Consider the following 23668-nt stretch of genomic DNA (forward strand, 5'->3'; position numbering starts at 1 on the left):
ACAGTGTTTGCAGATTAAGCTCAACTATTCATTAGAGTTTGTTCAATAAAAAATTACAACAGTGTAATTATCAAGACCTCATAATTTCTGCCAGTAATAGTTTTCAAAATGTCTCAACTTAATTCAACCTGGGAGCTTTGCTACAATCCAAGGTCAACTAACAGAATGTGAAACCGAGAGTAAAGCACAGTCAGGGCAAATAAAATGATCAATCAAAAAAGTTTGAGCCTTGCAGACAGCTCTGAGATAGCATGCAAAGCTTATTTCTGTATCACACAGTTCTAAACTCTCTATCAAAGGGGAAAATGACAGTAAGAAACCTTACATTCCAAATTTATGTGCAGATGGAACACAAGTTTGCTTTTTTTTCCTGTTATTTTTGTCATTTTTAATTAAGGTATAACTTATGCAATAAAGGCACAGATCTAAAGTATATAGATTGTAAGTTTCAGTTTTTTACATTTTGACAGTTTTTACGACCATATAACAATACCACCCAAATCAAGATATAGGACATTTACATTACATTATTTTAGAAAGCTCTATTATGCTCTTTTGATTTAATCCTCCCCCAGCCCCCGGCATTGTGTATGTGTGTGTGTCCTTTATATATTCTGGATATAGGTCCTTTGTCACATACATGTATTGCAATTATTTTCTCCCAGTTTGTGGCTTACGTATTTATTTTTGTAATGGTGGCTTTCAAAAAAATGTTTAATTTTGATAATGTCCAAATTTGGGGACTTCAGGTTTTCTTTTCTGTTGCATGCTTCTTATGTCCAGTTTAAGAAATCTTCACCTATCACAAGGCCATGAAGACTGTTCCTGTGTTCTCCTCCAGATGTTTTAGAGTATCTTTATGTTTGCTTCTACGACCCACTCCAAGTAAATTTTGTGTATCATGTGAGGTAAGGGTCGAGGTTTATTATTTTTTTTTCCATATCAATACTAAGTTGTTCAAGACCATTTACTGAAAAGCCTCTCCTTTGCACACTGAGTTATCTTTATCCTTTTGTCAAACGTCAGATGATTATGTATGTGTCGGTATACTTGTGAACTCTCTAGTTCCATTATTTGTTGGCCTTTACCACAATACCGCCCTAGCTTGATCAGCTTAGGTTTATAATGAGTCTCAGAATCAGCTAATGTAAGGTCTCCAACTTTGTTACTCTTTTTCGAGTTGTTTTGTCTATTCCAGGTCCTTTGTATTTCCATATGAATTTCATAATCAATTTGTGTGTTTCTATAAATAACCTGCTGAGTTTTGACTAGGACCACATTTGAATCTATGGATCAATTTGGGGAGAATGGACACCTTAAAAATAGTGAATTTTCCAGTTCACAAGTGGCCGAATCTCTTCATTTATTTAAGTCTATTACACTTTCCTAGGCAATATTTGGTAGTTTTCTGTGTAGAGTTCTTGCAGTCACACATTAGATTCATTCTTTGACATCTGAAATATTTTTATCCTAGTAAAAAAGTTTTAAATTTTCCTTTATTTACTTATTTATTTTTAAAATTGAAGTATAGTTGATTTACAGTGTTGTGTTCATTTCTGCTGTACAGCAAAGTGATTCAATTATACATATATATGTGTGTATATATATATATATACGTTTTTTAAATATTCTTTTCCATTATGGTTTATCATAGGATATTGAATATAGTTCCCTGTGCTATACAGTAGGACCTTGTTGTGTATCCATTCTATATATAAAATCTTACATCTGCTAACCCCAGCCTCCCACTCCATCCCTCCCCCAACCCCCTCCCCCTTGGCAACCACCAGTCTGTTCTCTATGTCCATGAGTCTGTTTCTGTTTCGTAGCTAGGTTCATTTGTGTCACATTTTAGATTCCACATATAAGTGATATCATATATGGTATGTTTCTTTCCGACTTACTTCACTTAGTATGATAATCTCTAGTTGCATCTTTGTTCCTGCAAATGGCATTATTTCATTCTTTTTTTTATGGCTGAGTAGTATTCCATTGTATATAGGTACCACATCTTCTTTATCCGTTCATCTGTCGATGGGCATTTAGGTTTCTTCCATGTCTTGGCTGTTGTGAATAGTGCTGCTATGAACATGGTGCACATATCTTTTTGAATTATAGTTTTGTCCAGATATAGGCACAGGGGTGGGATTGCTAGATCATATGGTAATTCTATTTTTAGCTTTCTGAGGAACCTCCATACTGTTTTCCACAGTGGCTGCACCAACTTACGTTCTCACCAACAGTGTGGGAGGGTTCTGTTTTCTCCACACCCTCTCCAGTATTTATTGTTTGTAGATTTTTTGATGATGGCCATTCTGACTGGTGTGAAGTGGTACCTCATTGTAGTTTTGGTTTGCATTTCTCAACATCCAGTGATGTTGAGCATCTTTTCATGTGCCTATTGGCCAACTGTATGTCTTCTTTGGGGAAATATCTATTTAGATCTTCTGCCCATTTTTTGATTGGGTTTGTTTTCTTGTTATTGAGTTGTATGAGCTATTTGTATATTTTGGAAATTAAGCTCTTATCGATCACATTGTTTGCAAATATTTTCTCCCATTCTATAGGTTGTCTTTTTGTTTTGGTTATGGTGTCCTTTGCTGTGCAAAAGCTTGTGAGTCTGATCAGGTCCCATTTGTTTATCTTTATTTCTATTGCCTTGGGAGACTGACCTAAGAAGACATTGGTACTGTTTATGTCAGAGACTGTTTTGCCTATCATCTCTTCTAGGAGTTTTATGGTGTCATGTCTTATGTTTAAGTCTTTAAGCCATTTTGAGTTTATTTTTGTGTATGGTGAGAGGGTGTGTTCTAACTTCGTTGATTTATATGTGGCTGTCCAACTTTCCCAGTACCACTTGCTGAAGAGACTATCTTTTTCCTATTGTATATTTTTTCCTATTGTATATTCTTGCCTCCTTTGTTGAAGATTAATGGGGGAAAATCCCTGGTGGTCCAGTGGTTAGGACTCCACACTCTCACGGCCGAGGGAGTGTGTTCAATCCTGGGTCGGGAACTAAGATCCCACAAGCCATGTGGAGAGGCCAAAAAATATATATAGATCATACATAATGGTGGGGGAAAAAAAGATTAATTGACCATAGGTGTGTGGGTTTATTTCTGGGCTGTCTACTCTGTTCCACTGATCCATATGTCTGTTTTTGTGCCAGTATCATGCCATTTTGATTATTGTAGCTTTGTAGTATTATCTGAAGTGTGGGAGGGTTATACCTCCTGCTTTGTTCTTTTTCCTCAGGATTGCTTTGGCAATCCTGGCTCTTTTATGGTTCCATATAAATTTTAGGATTATTTGTTCTAGTTCTGTGAAAAATGTCATGGGTAGGGATTGCATTAAATCTATAGATGGCTTTGGGTAGTATTGCCATTTAACAATTCAAATTTCATTTTCAGTGCTTAATTGCTAGTTAATATTCGGTGTATTCTGTATGTCATGTGACCTTGCTGAGTATAGTTACTAGTTTTAGTATATTTTTGTAAATTCTTTAAGATTTTCTATGTAAAAAAGTACTGTCTATAAATGAAGATTATTTTTTTCTTTTCAACTTTTATGCCACTTTTTTCTTGCTTTATTGAACTGGCTTGGACTTTCAACACAATAATAAGAGTAGCATCCCCTAATTTAATTTTTAATTTCGATAACTAAAGCCAGAGCAATCTTGAGTAATTCATAATACTTCCAACAATGTATAATAGTGCCTGTTTCCTTAAATACTCTCTAGAACTGAATGTTATCATTACTTAAGGCTTTTATCAATCTTATGAATGAGAAATGATACTTATTATGCTTTAAATTCACTTTAATATGGTATAAAATAAGGATTTAAAAACATGATTTTACTAATATATCATAAATATAGAAAATTCAGTAGCTTTTCTCTTTATTACTAGTACTCAGAAATGGAAAAATGGGCAGCTCAATAATAATTGCTAGCCCTTTCATTGTTTAGAAATACATTTAATAGAGCCTGTATAAGGGAAATTATTAAATATAAACAAATACAAAATAAGGTAATATTAAGTGGAATGCAGTTCCACTGTGAATCTTAATGCATTTTGTTTGGAGAACTAGATTAAATTATTTTAAAGTTTAGATGATGGAATAAGGCTCTGAGAATAAGAAAAGCAATGAATAAAAAAGAATACTTAAAGGAGGAGCTTGTTTATTTTCACTTTTATTGCCATCTATTTTGTTCCTTGCTGTTTCTCTTTTAATGAATTTTTCTACATCAGCATTTGTTCTTTCTGACTGCAATCCCCCTTAATAATCTCATGTTGTTTGTTTTTTTAAACTGGACCCCCATCCATAGTAAGATGATCTATAGATTGAAATTCGTGGGAGGAATTTTCTTCTGTTCCTTTGGATATTTTCTTCTAGGCTAGGATTTTGTTTATTTCATGTTGTGTTCCTTCCTTTCTGTCATTTTTCTCCTGGAGTATTTTGCATATTTGATATGCCTTCCCGCCAGCTGTCTTTGAAGTCGAGTTGTTTTTCCAGAATAGCTAACTTTGGATGTTGGAGCAGGGTGGGGAGGGTTAAGCAGACTATCATGACATTCTTTCGTTCTGTCACGTCCATTGCAGGAATACGTGTAAAGACAAATTTTATTACTTCCTCACTTAATGTTGAAAATTTTCAGAAAGTACAACTTCTCAGCAGACACAGATAATTGCTAATTTCCCTCAGATTGTAAAGCCCAACTTGATTCATCAAAAACAAGCAAGGCCATAGTTTGATTGGTAGAGGGGAAATGACAGGTTTTGAATCAAGACTTGGGATTAAATTCTCTTGATGCCATATGACCTTGGACACGTTAATTAACCTCTCTGAGCCTCAATTTTCTGAACCATAAAATGGGGATAAGAAAACTACTTCAAAACTTTTTTCAAAGATTAAATGGGATAAAATGCCTGGAACATATTAAATAAAAATGAATTCCCAGGCTTCCCTGGTGGCGCAGTGGTTGGAGAGTCCGCCTGCCGATGCAGGGGACATGGGTTCGTGCCCCAGTCCAGGAAGATCCCACATGCCGCGGAGCGGCTGGGCCCGTGAGCCATGGCCGCTGAGTCTGTGTGTCCGGAGCCTGTGCTCCGCAACGGGAGAGGCCACAACAGTGAGAGGCCCGTGTACTGCAAAAAAAAAAAAAAATTGCTTCTCCCTTCACAAACCGCCATTAGTTCAATAATTTAATCAACTGACATTTATTGAGCCTAGTACTTCATACCAGGAACTCTGCTTGACACTGAAGATGTAGTGACAGAAAAGAGGAACATAACCCCGGTCTCATGGAGCTTGTGGTCCAGGAGGAAAGAATGACAGTTAAGGAGTGATTAAGTAAGAAGATTGCTCTAAAGGAAACATAAATTGGTGGCATGATGGCATGTTATGAAACAAATACAAAAAACTTTAACTAGAATGCAGAGGTCTTTTTTTGTTTTAAAATGTCTTATGTGAAGAGGAAGTATTGTATAACCAAATGGACTCATCACCGATTAATATGTTCTGTATCATGTATCAAATTAATGTTGAATATCTTCTTTTCTGACTGCCAAAGCTCTATGAAAACATTTACCTTTGGTTTTCCCCTATGGCACATTTGAAGCTGTGTGCACACTACCAAAATACAGGGAAATGTTTTTTTCATTTTTTTCTTCTCTATTGTTGTTTTCGTAGACATACCCTTTTTAGAGCTAAAATCTACTACTACTCTTTAAGTACTAATAATATGCCAGACACTTTTTAAATTAATTAATTAAGTTAGTTTTATTGATGTAACATTGGTTTATAACATTGTAAAAGTTTCATGTGTGCAAAATTGTATTTCAGCTTCTGTGTGCAGTACAGTGTGCTCATCACCAAAAGTTTAGTTTTTATCTGTCACCGTACAGTTGACCCCGTTTGCCCTCCCCCTAACCTCTTTCTTTCTGGTAACCACTACTCTGTTCTCTGTATCTATGTGTTTGTTTGGTTTGTTCATTTACTTTTTTTTTTAATATTCCACATATGAGTAAAATCATATAGTACTTGTCTTTCTTCATGTGACTTGTTTCACTTAACATAATACCCTCAAGGTCCATCCATGTCGTCACAAATGGCAAGATTTCATCTTTTTGTGGCTGAGTAGTATTCCATTGTCTCTATATATAAAACGCATCTTCTTTATCTACTCATCCATCAATGGACACTTAGGTTGTTTCTATATCTTGGCTATTGCAAACAATGCTGTGATGAAAGGAGTACATATATCTTTTCAAATTAGTGTTTTCATATTCTTCAGATAAATACCCAGAAGTGGAATAGCTGGATAATATGGTAGCTCTATTCTTAATTTTTTTAAGGAATCACCATACTATTTTCCATAGAGGCTGCACCAATTTATATTCCCATCAACCATGTAAAAGGGTTCCCTTTTCCAATGCTTGTTATTTCTTGCCATTTTGATAATAGCTATTCTAAAGGGTATGCACTGATACCTTACCAATTGTTAGGGAAATGCAAAGAAAAACCACAATGAGATATCACCTCACACCTGTTATTATGCCAGGCATTTTAAATACATCTTCTGTGATCCTAACAGCAACTCTCTATGATAGAAATGATCTCTATTGTATGAGTATACTGAAGCTCAGAGAGTTAAATACCTTGCTATCATTCAGCTGTCACAGTGTCACTCAACTGGTAAGCTGACTATCACACGGGATGGTCCCTATTGAGCCAGACATAAAACTTTTGGTTGCTGGCTTGTGAGACTGTCCAGGAGTTGGTACCATGAAGAATGGGGTAGTCTTGGGCGTCAGACAGCATGGATTTACCATACGGTGATTGACCTCTGTAAGCCATAGCTTTTGTCTTGTTATTCCAACTCAAGGGCAAACATTTTTCTAGGTCAAGACTAGTATCTAATAATATTTTATATCTTGATATAATTCTGAGTGCCGTAAAACACAGATCCTTACGTACAATAGACAGCCAATAAATTTTTGCTGTCTGATTGATAGAGACAAGAAATGTGTACTCAACTCCACAGTGCTTATTTTATATATACCATTATGCTTATATCTGAAGAAAACAGAATTTGCTTATTTTCCTAATGTTGATTGAAATGAGTGATCTGGTTGTTTTTTTTTTTTAATTTTACATTGGGAGTTTTGCAGAAACAATTACCCTCAAGAGTATGGAAAGTTTTTATGTCTTCTTGATGTTTTCTCTGAACAAGTTTTGCCTTTTGGCTTTCAAGTTGGCCCTAATGGAAATAATTGTAACCAAGTAAGACATGATGATTTTAGATAACCCAGTTTCCTTCTTTCCATGATGACTTTTTATTTAAACAGGGGTTGGTGATACAAATGCTTTTAAGAGAAATAAATTTATAGCAGTAGATTTGTCTCAATAAGTTGAAGCCAGTATCAGTCATACCCAATTGTGGCCGTATCTCATCAGTAGGAATGATAAAGGAAGTTTGATGGTAAAATCGGTGGACAGAGACTTTTATGGTAAAATCAGTGAATAGAGACTTTTTAAAATAAAATAAACAAAGTCGCTGACAGTACCCAATCAGGTTATCACATTAGCCCATAACCATTTGCTATGTTACTCTTCATTAAAGGAATGAGTGATACAAGTCCCTATCATATATAATGATGTTCCAGACTTAGCAGTCCTTTTGTAGCCTCTCATTGACCCCAGGATCCTAGTTTTTTTTCTAACAGGACTTACAATACTCTTTGTGACAAAATGTAATTGATAGTGCTCAAGCTGTAAAGCCCAGTAAATATTGGTTTAAATCCTAGTTCATCTTCGCTGGTCGTGTGCTCTCAGGCAAATTCTGTTAACATAGATAAGAATCTGAATGCACTTCCCTGTTTTTAAGTTAGGAATACTAGTACCTATTTCATAGAACTGTTCTGAGGATTCAACAGATTATGTATAAAGAGCCTAACAGCTCCCAGCATGTAATAGTTCTGAAAAACTGTAGCTTTCCTTTTCTTTTTTCTTTTTCCTCCCTCTCATTGATATAACATTAAGCGAGGATATTCATTCTTGCTTCTGCTTTCTAAAGATTGTGATGTGATTATGGCTTGGATTTGCCTAAAACTGTGCTTACATTCTGAAAAGGACCTGGTACATTCAAATATAACTGTGACTTTTCAGAGAAAGGTTAAAATATAAATAATGAGGACCTTCGAGAGATGCAGCAAGACTGATAACTGATACAAAAATTTTTATTATTTTTTGATTCTTTAAAGCAAAAAGCTCATTTTTAATGCATTCTGTAAAATCACCCCGTATTACACATGCGTCTGCTGGTATGTGAAAACATTCCTCCAACCTACCCCTTAGTTTCTGGAACCATCAAAAAAATAAAATAGAATTAAAAAAAACACAAAGAATAAAAATAGTCAAAGACTTATTTCCTTCCTGTTTCATTCAAGAGAGAATTATCAAGTCCTTTCTCAATACCATGCACTGCTCAGGGATGTGGGGATACATCAGTGACCTCATGGAGCTCACATTCTAATTGGGGGAAACAAAGATAAGTAACAAGTCAATCTTAGTGTAGAATACATCAAAAGGTGACATGTTATATGAAAAGTATACAAAGCAACATAGGAAAGATTGGAAGTGTAGGGACAAGGAGAAGGTGTAATTTTAGTTAGGGTGGTCAGTGAGCAAACACTTCAGGACACGAGGAGGGAGCCATGAAGATTTTGGGGATCAGGGCTGACTTGTCCAGAGGGCACAGCAGACACAGGGCCAAGGGCCCACTAGATTTGGGGAGGCCTACAAAAATATTTTATCTTTTTTTAAAGTCAGAAGAAAAAATAAACTCTGAGAGCTGGAAGAAAATGTTTAAATTTTTAACACAGACTGGATTATGTCCATCTTTATATCAAAAAACCTGTAAAATATACTTTTTAAAATATGTTAAATATGTATTAGTTTCACATATGTGTGTAATATGTATATATGTTATATATTTATGCACATGTATATGTTGTTGTTGTTGTAGTTCGTTTGTTTGTTTTTTGTTAGAGCGAGGGACCCACAGAACAAAGTACCTAAGGCATAATGCAACCCTGTTTGGGAATAGGGCGTCTAATCAACTGTCCCATTAACATCAGGATGCAATACATTAATGAAATATAGTTGGCTGTATCAACTAGGAAACAGTTTGGGGAAGAATTTGTAGGGCTTTTAGAGACTTATAAAACCACATATCCTTTGTCATTTAAATTGTGACATTGTACCTCAAATTCTCAGATACCTAATTAGATCACAACAGATGAGCTGTAAGAGTAAAAAGTAGAAACATCTTTTTTCCTCCAGTAGTCTGTCCGTTTGTCATTTCTTGTAGAATTTCCCAATATCTCTGATGACAGTCGCATTGATAAAAAGCCCTCCATATATTGTATACGGTTAGTACAGGGAGGCTTAAAAAATAACACAACAAAATGATAAGAATAAAAGAGAATTGATGGTAATTTATTTTCATCAGGCAAATCATGGAATGGTGATGGGGAGTTAAATTTAACTTATTCAGAATACCCCCAAAGAGCAAGAAAAAGTATATTTCAGTCTCTGTGGAGAAAAGGAAGGTAAAAAGTAGAATGAGAAATTTAAACACTTGGATGGCAAAAGTAATCTGATGAAAAATAAGGAACTGGGTTAACACATGAAGTAACACACAACTAAATTCAAGGATTAAGGGAAGTTTTAAAAAGACATCTCTGTTATATTTGTGTAGATTAAGGGGAAATTATATAATTCCAATCAGGTTCAACTATTTTTATTTCATGCTCACATAAAAGAGTCTCTGTACTTCTTAGACCAAATACAGAGAGATGGTCTCCAATTTATGACGGTTCAACTTAAGATTTTTCTGCTTTATGATGGTCCAAAAGCAATATGCATTCAGTAGAAATCATACTGCAGATTTTGAATTTTAATATTTTCTGGGCCAGGGGTATGTGGTATGATACTCTGACCTGATGCCGAGGCTGCAGCTCTCAGTCAGCCGCAAGATCAGGAGGGTAAACAACCCATACACTTATGACCATTCTGTTTCCAGACAGCCTTCCTGTTTCTCACTTTCAGTACAGTATTCAATAAATTTCATAACATATTCAACACTTTGTTATAAAATAGGCTTTGTGTTAGTTGATTTTGCCCAACTGTAGGCTAATATAAGTGTTCCAAGCAAGTTTAAGATAGGTGAGGCTAAACTATCATGTTTGGCAGGGTAGGTGTATTAAATGCATTTTTTAAAGATTTATTTATCTTATTTATTTTTATTTTTGGCTACATTGGGTCTTCGTTGCTGTGCATGGGCTTTCTCTAGTTGTGGCGAGCGGTGGCTACTCTTTGTTGTGCTGCGTGGGCTTCTCATTGTGGTGGCTTCTCTTGTTTCGGAGCACGGGAGCTAGCGCATGGGCTTCAGTAGTTGTGGCACGTGGGCTCAGTAGTTGTGGCTTGCGGGCTCTAGAGCACAGGCTTAGTAGTTGTGGCACATGGGCTTAGTTGCTCCACAGCATGTGGGATCTTCCCGGACCAGGGCTCAAACCCGTGTCCCCTGCGTTGGCAAGTGGATTCTTAACCACTGTGCCACCAGGGAAGTCCCTTAAATGCCTTTTTTGATTTACAATATTTTCAACTTAACGACTGGTTTATCAGGATATAATCCCATTGTAAATTGAGGAAGATTTGTAATTACATTCCAATTTTATTCCTTTTTTAAGATTTTTTTTTTTTTTTTTTTTTGCGGTACGCGGGCCTCTCACTGCTGTGGCCTCTCCTGCCGCAGAGCACAGGCTCCGGACACACAGGCCCAGCGGCCACGGCCCACGGGCCCTGCCTCTCTGTGGCACGCGGGAACCCCCCAGACCGGGGCACGAACCCACGTCCCCTGCATCGGCAGGCGGACTCTCAACCACTGTGCCACCAGGGAAGCCCTAAGATTTTTTTTTGATGTGGACTATTTTTAAAGTCTTTATTGAATTTGTTACAATATTGCTTCTGTTTTATGTTTTGGTTTTTTGGCCGGAAGGCATGTGGGATCTTAGCTCCCTGACCAGGGACCGAACCTGCGGCCCCTGTGTTGGAAGGCAAAGTCTTAACCACTGGACCACCAGGGAAGTCCCTGCATTCCAGTTTTAGAACTCAAATTTTGCAGAAAACATTTCTTAACAGTTTTATATAGGTGTAGTGATTCAATCTGGGGGGGGCTATAGGTGGTGTTGAAGTGATGGTGGGGGTGATGGTGGTGGTATGTGTTTATGTGTGTATACACACCAGAAAAAGAGGAGATTAGCATTGACTGACTGACTGATTCATGGGCTAAGAAAGAAGGGAGAAACAGATGACTCCCGGAAGTACAACCACAAAAAACAGAAATGAGCAGGCTTCCTTCCACATAATTTCTGTTCTTGTATATCCTTATTACTCTGTCATCTACTAATCTCTCTCTAGGTTCCCAGATTCTTTCCTATTATAGGTTTACAGGTATGTATGTATCATAGGGATACAAGAGCAAGGTTATAATCCTTATCACTTAAATAAATCAGAGAAGAAAAAATAGAACAAGTGAGGGCATAGAGAAAATACAGGAGTTGAGAGAAATGATACATATTCTATAGAACTCTTTTGAGGATTCAAGAGATTATATATCTGTATGTATATAACTATATATAACTGAAGATGAATTAAGTTAGTGATTACTTGACATGTTTTTCTTCTTTCATTCTTATTCCAACATCCGAAAAACTTTCAAGTGAAAGAATAAGCCAAAATGTATAGATTTAGTGGTGGCTGACCATAGCTAAATCGAACACAAGGAAGCTATTCAGAAATTATTTCTTTCTGGTACCCCCTCCTCTATTCTCCCATGTACATTGTCCAAACCTCTGTTAGACTGTCATCATGACAATTATTATCTTGTCACCATCGTGCTATTAATATTCTCATTTTCCCTTTTAATTGAATGCATTTAAAATCTCCATCTTATTACCTCTGTAGGGTGCTTGCTTCTAAAACAGAGCTGGAAAAGTAAAGGTGCAGAGTAAATGTTTGGTTAATTGACTTAAATTTCTAGAAGGTAATTTATACCCTGCATATGCTATCCTTCAAAGCATAAGAAATTTATTCTACTGTTATAAGGTGTAGCATATATAATTTTATTAAGTAATAACATTGAGACACACACAGTATTTAATACATTTCTTAAACAATTTATGATTTACCATTTCTTGGGAGATGTGTTATTAATAGATTTGTCACACTCAGAAGATCAGGAGAAAAAGTGGGGTGAAGAGACTTGAAGGAGAAAAGAGAAGTTACAGGACTAAAATTGTGGCTATTATTGGCATATGGACTCTCACCTCTTCACTGAACTCAAAGGACACTCCATTCTCCTGGAGAGTTATATGTAACTCTGGATGGCCAGATAATTACCTGTTAAATAGTGAATGAAAATTGTCAGGGGGTGACTGAAAACGCAAGTCATTTACATTCCTCAGGAGAATTTGCAAAGTAGTTCTGCAGCTCAAAGTAGTTTAAAGGAAAGTGGGTTGAAGGGTCATTGAAGAGAGATGCAACTGATAAAGGTTGATTGGAATTTCTTGTCATATTAGCCAGCTAATGATGTATTTAAATTATCCTGAAGGCTTTTTCATTATACTTTACTGTTCAGAATTTAACTCTTTTCGTTTGAAAGTCCTAGATAAATTTTTCAGACTCAAAGATGAATAATTCAAATGCTTAGACCTACATACAAGATGAAAAGAGAAGGGTGCTATATTGGCCACAAACTGAGGAAGTCAGTAAGATAAGCCCTTTCTTACAGAAAACTGCTACAGTAGTTATCATTAGGAAAGAGCATAGCATTTGGGTTGAGGGGAATAAGGGGGCTTTATCACTTTACATTGAATTTTTGGAAAGATTTTAGAAGAAATATAGATTATCTTGTAATAAAACATTTTTGAATAGTTTGTTGATGTTTATTATTGCTTAGTAATTTGGGGCTTAGAGTTATAAGTCATAAAATTTATGGGATATATCCTCTAAAAAATTAATCCTGAGACTGTCCTGCAAGACATGAAATAAAATTCAGGTAAGTATTTTTATTCAACGTTCCACAGATATTCTAACATGTATTTCCCATTCCTTATTAATATAGACAATTATTTAAGATTAAGAACATGTTACCAATTCATTTAAAATCATATTTTAGAGCAACTTTTAAATAACCTCTGTTACTTTCCTCACCAATCCTTAACTATTTGTTATAGCATCCTACTTATAATTTTAAAAAATGCATCCTGGTAGACTGTGTCCTACATTGGGACCAGCTACTTGGCACTTAATGAGCCACCATAAATAATACCTCCTAGAAATTATGTGTGTGACTGCCAACTTTTGCAAGATGCTGATTCCATGCTTCCCCTTGGGTTTTATCTTCTTTCACTTAAAGATGTTCTTTCCTTCCAGGTAAATTAGAAGAGATAGAAAGCATATGTGTGTTTGGAAGTAGAGTATATGGTCTCTGGACCCACAGCATTACCTGGAAATGTATTAGAACTGTCAGTCCTCAGGCCCCACCCCAGACCTGCTGAAAACCTTGGGGGTGGCCCCAGCAATCTGTGTTATCAAGCTTTTCAGGGGATTTTGATGCACACTGGAGTTTGAGAACCGCTGAATTATATTCCATGCTTAGCTTTTCTTTTTCTTCTCCTTTTCTTAAAGAAGATGGCACTTCTCCACTCATCTTAATTTTTTTTCTTCTTTATTTTTTTAATTTTAAATTAGTTAATTTGGGGGGGGGGCTGCATTGGGTCTTTGTTGCTGCGTGCGGGCTTCCTCTAGTTGCGGCGAGCGGGGGCTACTCTTCATTGTAGTGCGCAGGCTTCTCATTGCGTTGGCTTCTCTTGTTCTGGAGCACGGGCTGTAGGCACACAGGCTTCAGTAGTCGTGGCACACGGGCTTAGTTGCTCCGTGGCACGTGGGATCTTCCCAGACCAGGGCTCGAACCCGTGTCCTCTGCATTGGCAGGTGGATTCTTAACCACTGCACCACCAGGGAAATCCTTCTTCTTTTAACAGTTATTAAAAGTCCCAGAGCTACGCATAAAACCATTCTCCTCAAATTGATTGTTCATTCAGCCTCAGCCCCTAAGTGCCTCTGTTCTAGAGCCTCAAGAGTCATTTTCTTGAATAGCCTACATCCCTAATGAGGAGAACATTTTGCAAAGTATAGAAATAAAAGATTTCAAAGGACATTTAAGCAGGCCTCATTACAGTATGCATAGTTAACAATACATATCTCATTTTCTGTTTTGAACAGAAAATTAAACTTGAGAGGCTTCAAAAAAGAAGGAGAAGAAATGAAAGGAAGGGGAAGGAGAAAGAGGAGGTAGAGAAGAAGGAGAAGAGGAAGAAGAGGAAGAGGTATTAAAAGAGAAACACTTCCATCTTACTTGAAAAGATTGAAGGAATCAGAATGTTTACTCTAGATTTTAAAAATTAAAATGGTTCGATTGCTTTTTCTCTAAATCTGGAGAAATTGAATAAAATAAATTTAAATCTAGATTTCAAAAGCATGATCAAGTGAGATTTTTTTTTACAAATATTCTTATAGAAATAACTTTTTACTAGTACAGAGTCAGTTTGGAATTGTTACAAATTTTTGAGAAGTGGCTGGAGAGAATCACTTTAATTTTCAAGTAACACACAGCCAGCAAACACCCCTGGAAATATAACTTGGGAGGAAGGAATGCTACCTCTTTAAGAGGACAATGGAAAGTTAGCACCTGCTGAGTGGGAAAAGTTAATCACTGAACTTTTTTAATTCATTTTTTTCTTTCTCTGTAGAAAGAGCCTAAGTAACTTTCTGCTTCTTCCTTCAGCTTATTGCTTGGAAAGGAAAATGTAGACTCCAAAAAAACCTGCAAACTTTGGGGAATGATTTCAGCAATGGGTCCTGAAAGGGCAGCCACAGGTAAGATTCCTCATCTGAGTTCTTGGGCTTTAGTGTAGGTAAGAATCCAACTTTGGACAGTATAAAAATTCTGATTCCAGGTCCCACCTCCCATTAGAGTTGCAAGGTATACCAATTCAGCAAGTCTGGGGCATGGCCCAGTAATTTGCATTTTTAACAAATATACTGAGATGGTTCTGATAAGATGGTAAAAAGTCTACACTTTGAGAAAAACTGGCCATCATCTGATGTTTCCATAGGTCACAGAAATAAGATGTAAGTGTAATTAGATGTAGTAGATGGTGGGTTCGAAATGCTTAAGCCAGGATTTTCAAAAAAATATTTTTCTTGGAACATTAGTTCTGGAATGTCCTGGGATTGGTGCTCTAAAAACAAAGCATTCCATGGTCACATATGTTAAGAAAATGCTGCATTTTAAATCTTCCCTTTGGAAATTTGATTCACGAAGTCCATTAGAACACTAAAATCCCCTGAGAAATTTCTCAATTTACAAACAAGGTTTAGATCTTACTTAATAGTTAAACTTTTTTACAAGGGATTTTTTTTTTTCTATATAAAATTTAGTGACATTTCTCCAGAAGAGTTTTTCAATCACACTTGTTGGGAACAGACTGTGTCAAACTGTAAAATTCTATTCTGTTCTGTTGGAAATAGAAAAAATATTTTTTGGTGTTGGATAGTGTCAAAGATAAGCAAAGCTGGACACTAGTTATAGTGGTAAGGACAGATTTTAATCAGTAACATAGTTTTGCAATAGGAAAAAGGATCCAGCAGGAACAAAATTCAACTTTGATTTGTACAGAGGTGACTGAGCATTTTTTTTAAAGATTTATTATTTATTTATTTATTTTATTTATTATTTTTGGCTCCATCGTGGTCTTAGTTGCCGCCTGCGGGATCTTCGTTGAGGCATGCGGGCTTCTCTCTAGTTGTGGCGCACAAGCTCAGTAGTTGTGGTGTGTGGGCATAGTTGCCCTGCGGCATCTTAGTTCCCCAACCAGGGATCGAACACGCGTCCCCTTTATTGTAAGGCAGATTCTTTGCTACTGGACCACCAGGGAAGTCCTGTGACCGAGCATTTTAAAGGGGAGATGAGGGAGTAAGGGGGTGGGCGTGCAGTCAGTGAAGTTTAGAAGTGAAAAATTACAAAATGCTGGGAGGGGTTGGTCCATGAGAAGCCCATCTGGGTTTGCTACCTGGTGCTTATTGAAGTTGGGCTCCCACCCACCACAGAGACTGGGAGACAGGAACCCTATCTTCAGGTGTTGTCTGGAACAAAAAGTAAATTAGTTTAGTAGCCTTGAGTTTTCTCAGGTAGGCATTTCAAGGAGGGCTAGGGATCATCCTAGGGATACAGTCACGAGCTGTTAGAAATTAAGTTAGTATTTGTTCAAGTGTTTGTGTTTCTTTACATGTTTGTTCAAGGCCAAGTTTGAGGCCTAGTGGAGGAGTGGGCTCAGAGGAGCCTGGCTAGATCAAGGAATAAGTCTTTGTCAGAAGTAAGTGGGAAGAAGGTCGAACAATTTTAGGCTCAAAGCCAAATCAGGAAGTTTTCTAACCTCCCCATCAAAAATAGAGTCGGATAAGTTCTCCCCACGACATCATCTTGGAGTACCACATAATGCAAAACAGTGGGCACTCTGATGAAAGAACAAAGCTGCATAGTCAGGAAAACATTAGCAAAAGCTAATTATAGATTAAGAACAGTAACAGTAATAACTGGTATTTTGAGCAAACATAACTCATAGTGTGTAATGAGAATACTTTTATTGACTGTAATGTTCCATTGACAGTTGATGCAGTTGGGTAAGATTTAACCTGTGCAACTGGAAGACTCTGGAAAGCCTCATGCCTTTTCTGATCACTCTTTAATAGTAGAAGTATTAGACACAGTCACAATTCAGTAATTTGCAAATGATATATCTGAGAAGTGGTTACTATCCAAAGTATCAAAGAACTCATACAGCTCAATACCAAAAAATGCAGCAACCCCATTAAAAAATGGGCACAGGACCTGAATAGACACCTCCCCACCACACACCAAGAAGACATACAGATGGCCAACAGGCACATGAAAATATGCTTAACATCACTAATCATCAGGGAAATGCAAATCAAAATCAGTGAATGGCATCAAAAAGACAGTAAATAGCAAGTATTGGCAAGGATGTGGAGAAAAGGTAACCCTCCTGCACTGTTGGTGGGAATCTAAATTGATACAGCCACGATGGAAAACAGTATGGCAGTTCCCCCCCAAATTAAAAATAGAACTATGACATGATCCATCAATTCCATTACTATGTATTTATCCAAAGAAAATGAAGACACTAGTTCAAAAAAATATAGGCATCCCTATGTTCACTGCAGCATTATTTATAATCGCCAACACATGGAAGCAATGTAAGTGTCCATCAGTGGATGAATGGATAAAGAAGAGGTGGTATACACACACACACACACACACACACACACACACACACACAAACACATATACAGGAATATTATTCAGCCATAAAAAGAGTAAAATGTTGCCATTTGAGACCACATGGATGGACCTCGAGGGCATTACGCTAAGTGAAACAAGTCAGACAGAGAAAAACCAATACCATATGACCTCTCTTAAATTAAAAAACAAAACAAAACAAAATAAATACCAAGCTTCCATATACAGAGAACAGATTGGTGGTTGCCCCCAGGTGAGGTTGGGGGTGAGAGATATGGGGGAAGGGGGTCAAAAGATAAAAAAGAAGAAGTTAAAAACAACAGTTCTCGCTTGGGCAGCACGTATACTGAAATTGGAGCAGCACGGAGCAGGTTAGCATGGGCCCCACACAAGCATGGCGTGCAGATTTGTGAAGTATTACACGTTGAAAAGAAAGGAACAGTGGTTTCCAGGAATTGGAGGAAAAGAGAAATGGGGAGTTATTATTTAATGGGTATAGAGTTTCAGTTTTGCAAGATGGAAGGAGCTCTGGAGATGGATGGTGGTGGTGATGGTTGTACAGCAATATGAATGTATTTATATCGCTGACCTGTACATTTAAAAATGGTTAAAATGATAAATTTTGTTACATATATTTTACCACAATAAAAAAAATAACACCAACAATTTAAAAAAGAAACAAAGAACAAAGTATATACGTATTTGTTTTATCCTCTTTGTCTTGTGAGTGCTTTTCTCGATTTGTTGGGGGCACCTGTGTGACCCCTCTCTGACTGGGGCTTTCAGTCACTTGGCAGTGCTTTCTTTCCCTTTGGCCTTGGTCCTCCTTGGCCCAGCCCCTCTAAGACTTGCTCTGTTGGATTCCCATTGACCTCCCAAGTGAATCCCTTGGATAAAAATCAAAACCACTCTGGTCTTTGTTTCTCCCCCATTTGGCCCACATCAAGTTCACAGAAATACTCTCTTGTCCTTTAGCTTGTTAAGTTCTGGGGGTGGAGACAGATCTCGAAACAACTACTGCTTTGCTGCCAAAGCAGCTTTCTGGTTTCTCTGGACCCCTAGATTTCCTGGGCACTTGTCAACCAGTCCACTCTGTCTGCCATTCTTCTAACAAGTTTTCCATTTGGCCCTGCAGAAGCTCTGCTTTTTAAACTTGAAATACGGTAGGTGGCACCTCCCTTCCCTTTGGGTGGGTAGGTGGCAGAACTTAAAGCACAGGGCGTGCTCTCTCCCAAGTGGAATTGCCAGATAAAATACAGGATGCCCAGTTACATTTGAATTTCAGATAAACAACAAATACTGTTTTAGTACAGGTATGTCCCATGAAGTATTTCAGACATATTTATATGAAAAAGTTATTTGTTTTTTATCTGAAATTCAAAGGTAACTGAGTAACTTGTATTTTCACTTGCTAATTCTGACCACCCTACACCCAAGAAACCTCTTCTCATATCTTTCCCTTCCATATCACTCTCCAGTGTTAATATCCTCTAAGAGTGGGTGATAGGTTTTAAAAGATGTGAAACTCATTCTCTGGATTTCTTGACTCACTTTCGTTGAGTACCTTACTGGAGAATTCTCAGTCTATCGCGTGCTGGTGCATCAGCTGGAAGATAATTTAACAACTTCTCACATTATTAGCAGCAGGCATTTTGCAGCGCTTTGGAGATGGCAAACCTTTGTAGAAATACTCTGGATATTCTAAGTAAACTGAGCAGTCACACAGAGAGACTATTTGAAATAGTCATAGGGCTCTGACACAAAGAATTAGTGTCCAAGTAACAGCAGCCTAGCATAAGGACAACATGGTACACAAAGAAGTAAATCAGCAGATGTTAAAATGAAAAAAAAAAAAAAAAGATGAGGATTATAGAGCACACAGGAGCAGAGAGCTCTGTAAGCTAAAAGTTGCTACCATTTCCTTAAGGATAGGAAAATTAAAATTAGTATAAGAACATTGAACATCTACAATTTTTTCATATTAAGGTAATTTAATTTTATTTCCATTATGAATTATCAGTCATTTCTATTAGATCCTTTTTGTTGTTTCATAAAAATACAAGTTGAAAAGCTCCTGCAGGTACTATTATGGATCTATATCTGGACCTGAAAAGAGCAATCTATACCTTCCGGACTGTAGTATTATATGGGCTCGTTTCAGTTGGTGAAATTGTTTAAGGACCTCTGATACCAAATTGAGGTAATATGCTTAGTATGAACTCGCAGAAAGGATCTGACTCCAAGAAAGAATTCTAGTTTTGTTAGAAAATAAGACTCTTTGGGGGATTATGAAAAGATGGTGACCTATACACATAGGTCATTTAATACATCTACCAGTTCTTTAGGGATGGTTTTCTAGAGGTATGATTGCTGGGTGAAAGGGAAAATGCATGTGAAATTTTACTAAATGTTGCCAAATTCTATTCCATAGCTGTTGAAATGTATGAGTGCCTGTTTTCCTATTCCCACAACACAGCATATGGTAAGACTTTGGATTTTAGTCGGTCCTACAATTTGTTCGAGTCTACTTTTGTATATTTATGCTTAAATTATTTATTTTATCTTTTTCCATTTTAATGGAATTTTCTCTTCCTTTGTATCTTCAAACTTTTATTTACATATATGAAGTTTCCAATTTTTCAATGTTAGTTTAATATATTGCCATCTTACTAAATTCACTTATTATGTGCAGTGGTTTTCCTTTGACTCTTAGGACTTTTCCAGATATTCAGTCATAATAGAGCATTTTTACTCTTCTATTGCAATTCAAATTTCCAAATATTTTATTTTGTCTAATTACATTAGCTAATATCTTCACTGCATTATTACATAGTAGTGCAGATAACGGGTAAATTTGACTTGTTATTTAGTGGGACTGTCTTTACTATTTCCCTATTAGTTGGCTTTCAAAATGAGGTACATATTAAGAAAGGATCCATCATTTACTATTTACTATATGTTTTTGCCAAAGATGGGTGTTGCAGTTTGTCAAATGCCAGGTATCAAAATCAGACGGTGTATTACTAATACTGAACTACTCTTGCATGCCGAAAAATATTTCCACTTAGTCATGGTATATTCTTTCTATTTAAATATAATTTTTATTGAAAAGTGAACAATTTATTAGGCACAGCTGATTGAGTTTTCACAAAGTAAACATTCATGTAACAGTATACCTATCAAGAAACAAAAATTACAAAACACCAGAAACTTTCTGCCACCTTCTAGTCACTACGGATCCACAACAGAATAACCATCATCGTTCCTTCCAACACCATGGATTTGTTTATTATGCCCTTACTCCCTGGAGACCCCCAGATTCAAGCCATCAATGGCTCAGCAATGTTGATTTCATCTAAGCTGCACTGGCAACAATAGTAGCCACTAGCCACACAGAGCTATTTAAATTTAATTTAATTAGAACGTAAAACCAAATAAACTCAGAGAATAAGACTAATTAAAGCAAAATCAGGAATAGTTAAGAAAAAGACAATAATAACATCAATTAACAAACTGGTTGTTTGTGAAAAGTAATGAATTAGATGAATTATTGGCTAACCAATTCAAAGCAAAAAAGAAAAAAAACAACACAAATACCTCACCATAGAAATGATAATTGGAAAAAATCCACAAATACAGAGGAAAATAAAGGAATCACAGATTACTACTTTGTTCTTTTTTTCTTTACAAGTAAGCTTGAATGTGTGGATCAAATAGAGGAGCTGTCTAGTAGAATTTAAATTACCAAAAACGATCTTATGTGGAAATAGAAAATGTAAAACCTTAAAATTTTGCTCAAGCTTGATTACAATGTTAATTGAAACCGTAGGACAGAAGTCACAATTTTATTCAGTAAAAAACCTTAGGAAGGAAAAGAAATAGCTAACCTAGTTGCTTCATAGAATATGAGGTCTAGGATAGTCTTTATTTTTTATTATAAATAAACACATAAAATCAACAGTAATCACAGAGAAAAATGAGTGTGTGTTTGAAAAAGAAAAGGGGACATTCCACTTAAGTTATATTTCTACATAGTCAGTATCTTGGCAATAAAAGCTTGAGTTCCTGCGTAGCTTAGTTTATTATAAGAGCAAGGCCTTGATATTCTGCTCTTTAACTCAAAGTAATTTATTGCCATGACTTTAGTATGTGATCCTTAACTGAGGGGCTGTCATTACTGTAATCCTTTTCCTTCTTGTTAGAATAAATTGTTTTTTTTTTGAAAATGATGATTGTAGGAAATTTAATGTTATCACCTGTAGTGTAGGGTTGAATGGAGTCCCCCTGAAAGATGTGTTCTCATTGTGACACCCAGAACCTGTCTATGTGACCTTAGTTGGAAAAAGGGTCTTTACAGGTGCAGTGAAATTGAAGATTCTGAGGCGAGATCATCCTGGCTTATCTGCCCTAAATTCAATGACAAGTGTCCTTCCAAGAAACTGTAGGAACAGGGAAGGTTTTTCTCCTACAGCTTTCAGAGGGAGCACAACCTTGTCAATACCTTAACTTTGGACTTCTGAGCTCCAGGACTGTGAGAGAATTATTGGGTTTTTTTCTTTTCAAGCCACTAATTTTGTAATGATTTGTTACAGCAGCCCTTGGGAACTAATACATCACCCCTGTTGTAATGTTCATACTAATACTGTAATGATTACCTTGATATCTGTCAGTTCATTTTATTTGTAACTCTCCACGATAGGTGTGGTATAAATTTACTTCCTTAAGAGAAGGGTTTAAAATATTTTGTCTTGGATTTCCTAGTAGAGGTCTATTTGAGAAAAAGAAATTAGTCATTCTAACAGATTCATTTTACACCCAAATGCAAAGCCTGTATTTAAAATTTTATTTTATTTATTTATTTCCAGTTTTATTGAGATATAATTGACATACAGCACATGTATAAGTTTAAGATGTACAACATAATGACTTGACTTACATACATCATGAAATGATTACATCGTCTCATGTAGGTACAACAAAGCTTGTATTTTTGACAAGTGAGATAAATTTGAAAACATTAGCAGAGCAGCAGCCATGGAAGAAACGTGCCCACTCCCTGTGCCTCTTGCCATAATGTTGGGTTCAGAAAAGTTTACATTTAAAATTTTTAGACCTTCAGGGGATACTAATTCCACAACTGAATTATGTGATAGTAAAGTTTGGTAGAGATAGAAGAAATATTTTTAATTATTATAATAAAAATAGTCTAACATTAAAGTAATAATAGTAGAAAGGACAATGATATAAATGCTTATGAAATTTATAATTGCTTATGAAAATTTTAGAGACTATAAAAGTAGGACATGTATAAAAAGAGTCCTTGTCCAAATTGTTTTAATAGTAGAACGTTTCAATACAAGCAAATACAAGAAAGCACTATTACTAGTTCAAAGGATAAAATAAAATACTGAGTACCTCAATTGAAGCCAAAACTGTGTTTATCAAATGTTAACATCCTACCATAATTTTAAACTTTCAAAGTAGAAGTAAATGGTAATAGTAGCATCATGCCTTATGATACGGTAGTGGAGTCATTCCCACTAAAGTCATCATAATAATCTAGAAATTCTATCCAAAGTGATTAGATGACACAAAGAAATGAGAAGCGTAAATGCTTGAAAGGGTGAGTGAGAAAATAAGAATATTTTAAGATTATACAGTTCATTACATATAACGTCAAGATAATCACTAATTTCCAAAAATGCCAATAGGTTTCCTACATATAAAATATATATAATAAAGAAAAGTATTCATTATTAAAGCAAAAAAGGAGTTGAAATGCATTGACAAAAGATCAGCATTTAATGTACAGAAATTATATATATTGAAGAAATACTCAAATTATAGTGAGGGATATCAATATATACTTTAATAAATGGGAAGAGATTTCCATTTATGGCAATATGGTAGATCAGATTGATTATCTTGTTTAAAACATTTTTCTAAAAGTTTGCTTTTAAATGAATAACCTGGTTTTTAAAAAATGATCAGAAGAAAGACTTCAGAAAAGACTGAAAATAGAATTTGGTAGTATTGAACGTAGCTTTTGCTCCAAGGGAAGCTGTTAAATAGTAGTTACCCCGAGCTTCTGTTTTGATGGTCAAACAAGATACCGAAGAAGGCATTTGGTGCCTAAGACTTATGAAAGGTGGGGAATGCAATAGGCCTCTGCATAAAGCTGAAAATCTAAATGGATCTCTTGGGATCAAGAAATCAACT

The 23668-nt window shown here is 36.1% G+C and overlaps 1 long non-coding RNA gene across 1 annotated transcript in view; it reads left to right on the top strand.

Moving 5' to 3' along the window:
- Positions 1 to 23668, top strand: part of LOC114896632 — a 368479-nt gene that overhangs the window by 158299 nt on the left and 186512 nt on the right. The window contains exons 4-5 of the long non-coding RNA XR_003793853.1: positions 14353 to 14456; positions 14915 to 15006. This is a non-coding gene — a long non-coding RNA (uncharacterized LOC114896632). The remainder of the gene's footprint in view (positions 1 to 14352; positions 14457 to 14914; positions 15007 to 23668) is intronic.

Source organism: Monodon monoceros, unplaced genomic scaffold (assembly GCF_005190385.1).
Source record: "Monodon monoceros isolate NGI ecotype Baffin Bay Population unplaced genomic scaffold, NGI_Narwhal_1 Super_Scaffold_16, whole genome shotgun sequence".
In the NCBI taxonomy this organism is placed as follows: Eukaryota; Metazoa; Chordata; class Mammalia; order Artiodactyla; family Monodontidae; genus Monodon; species Monodon monoceros.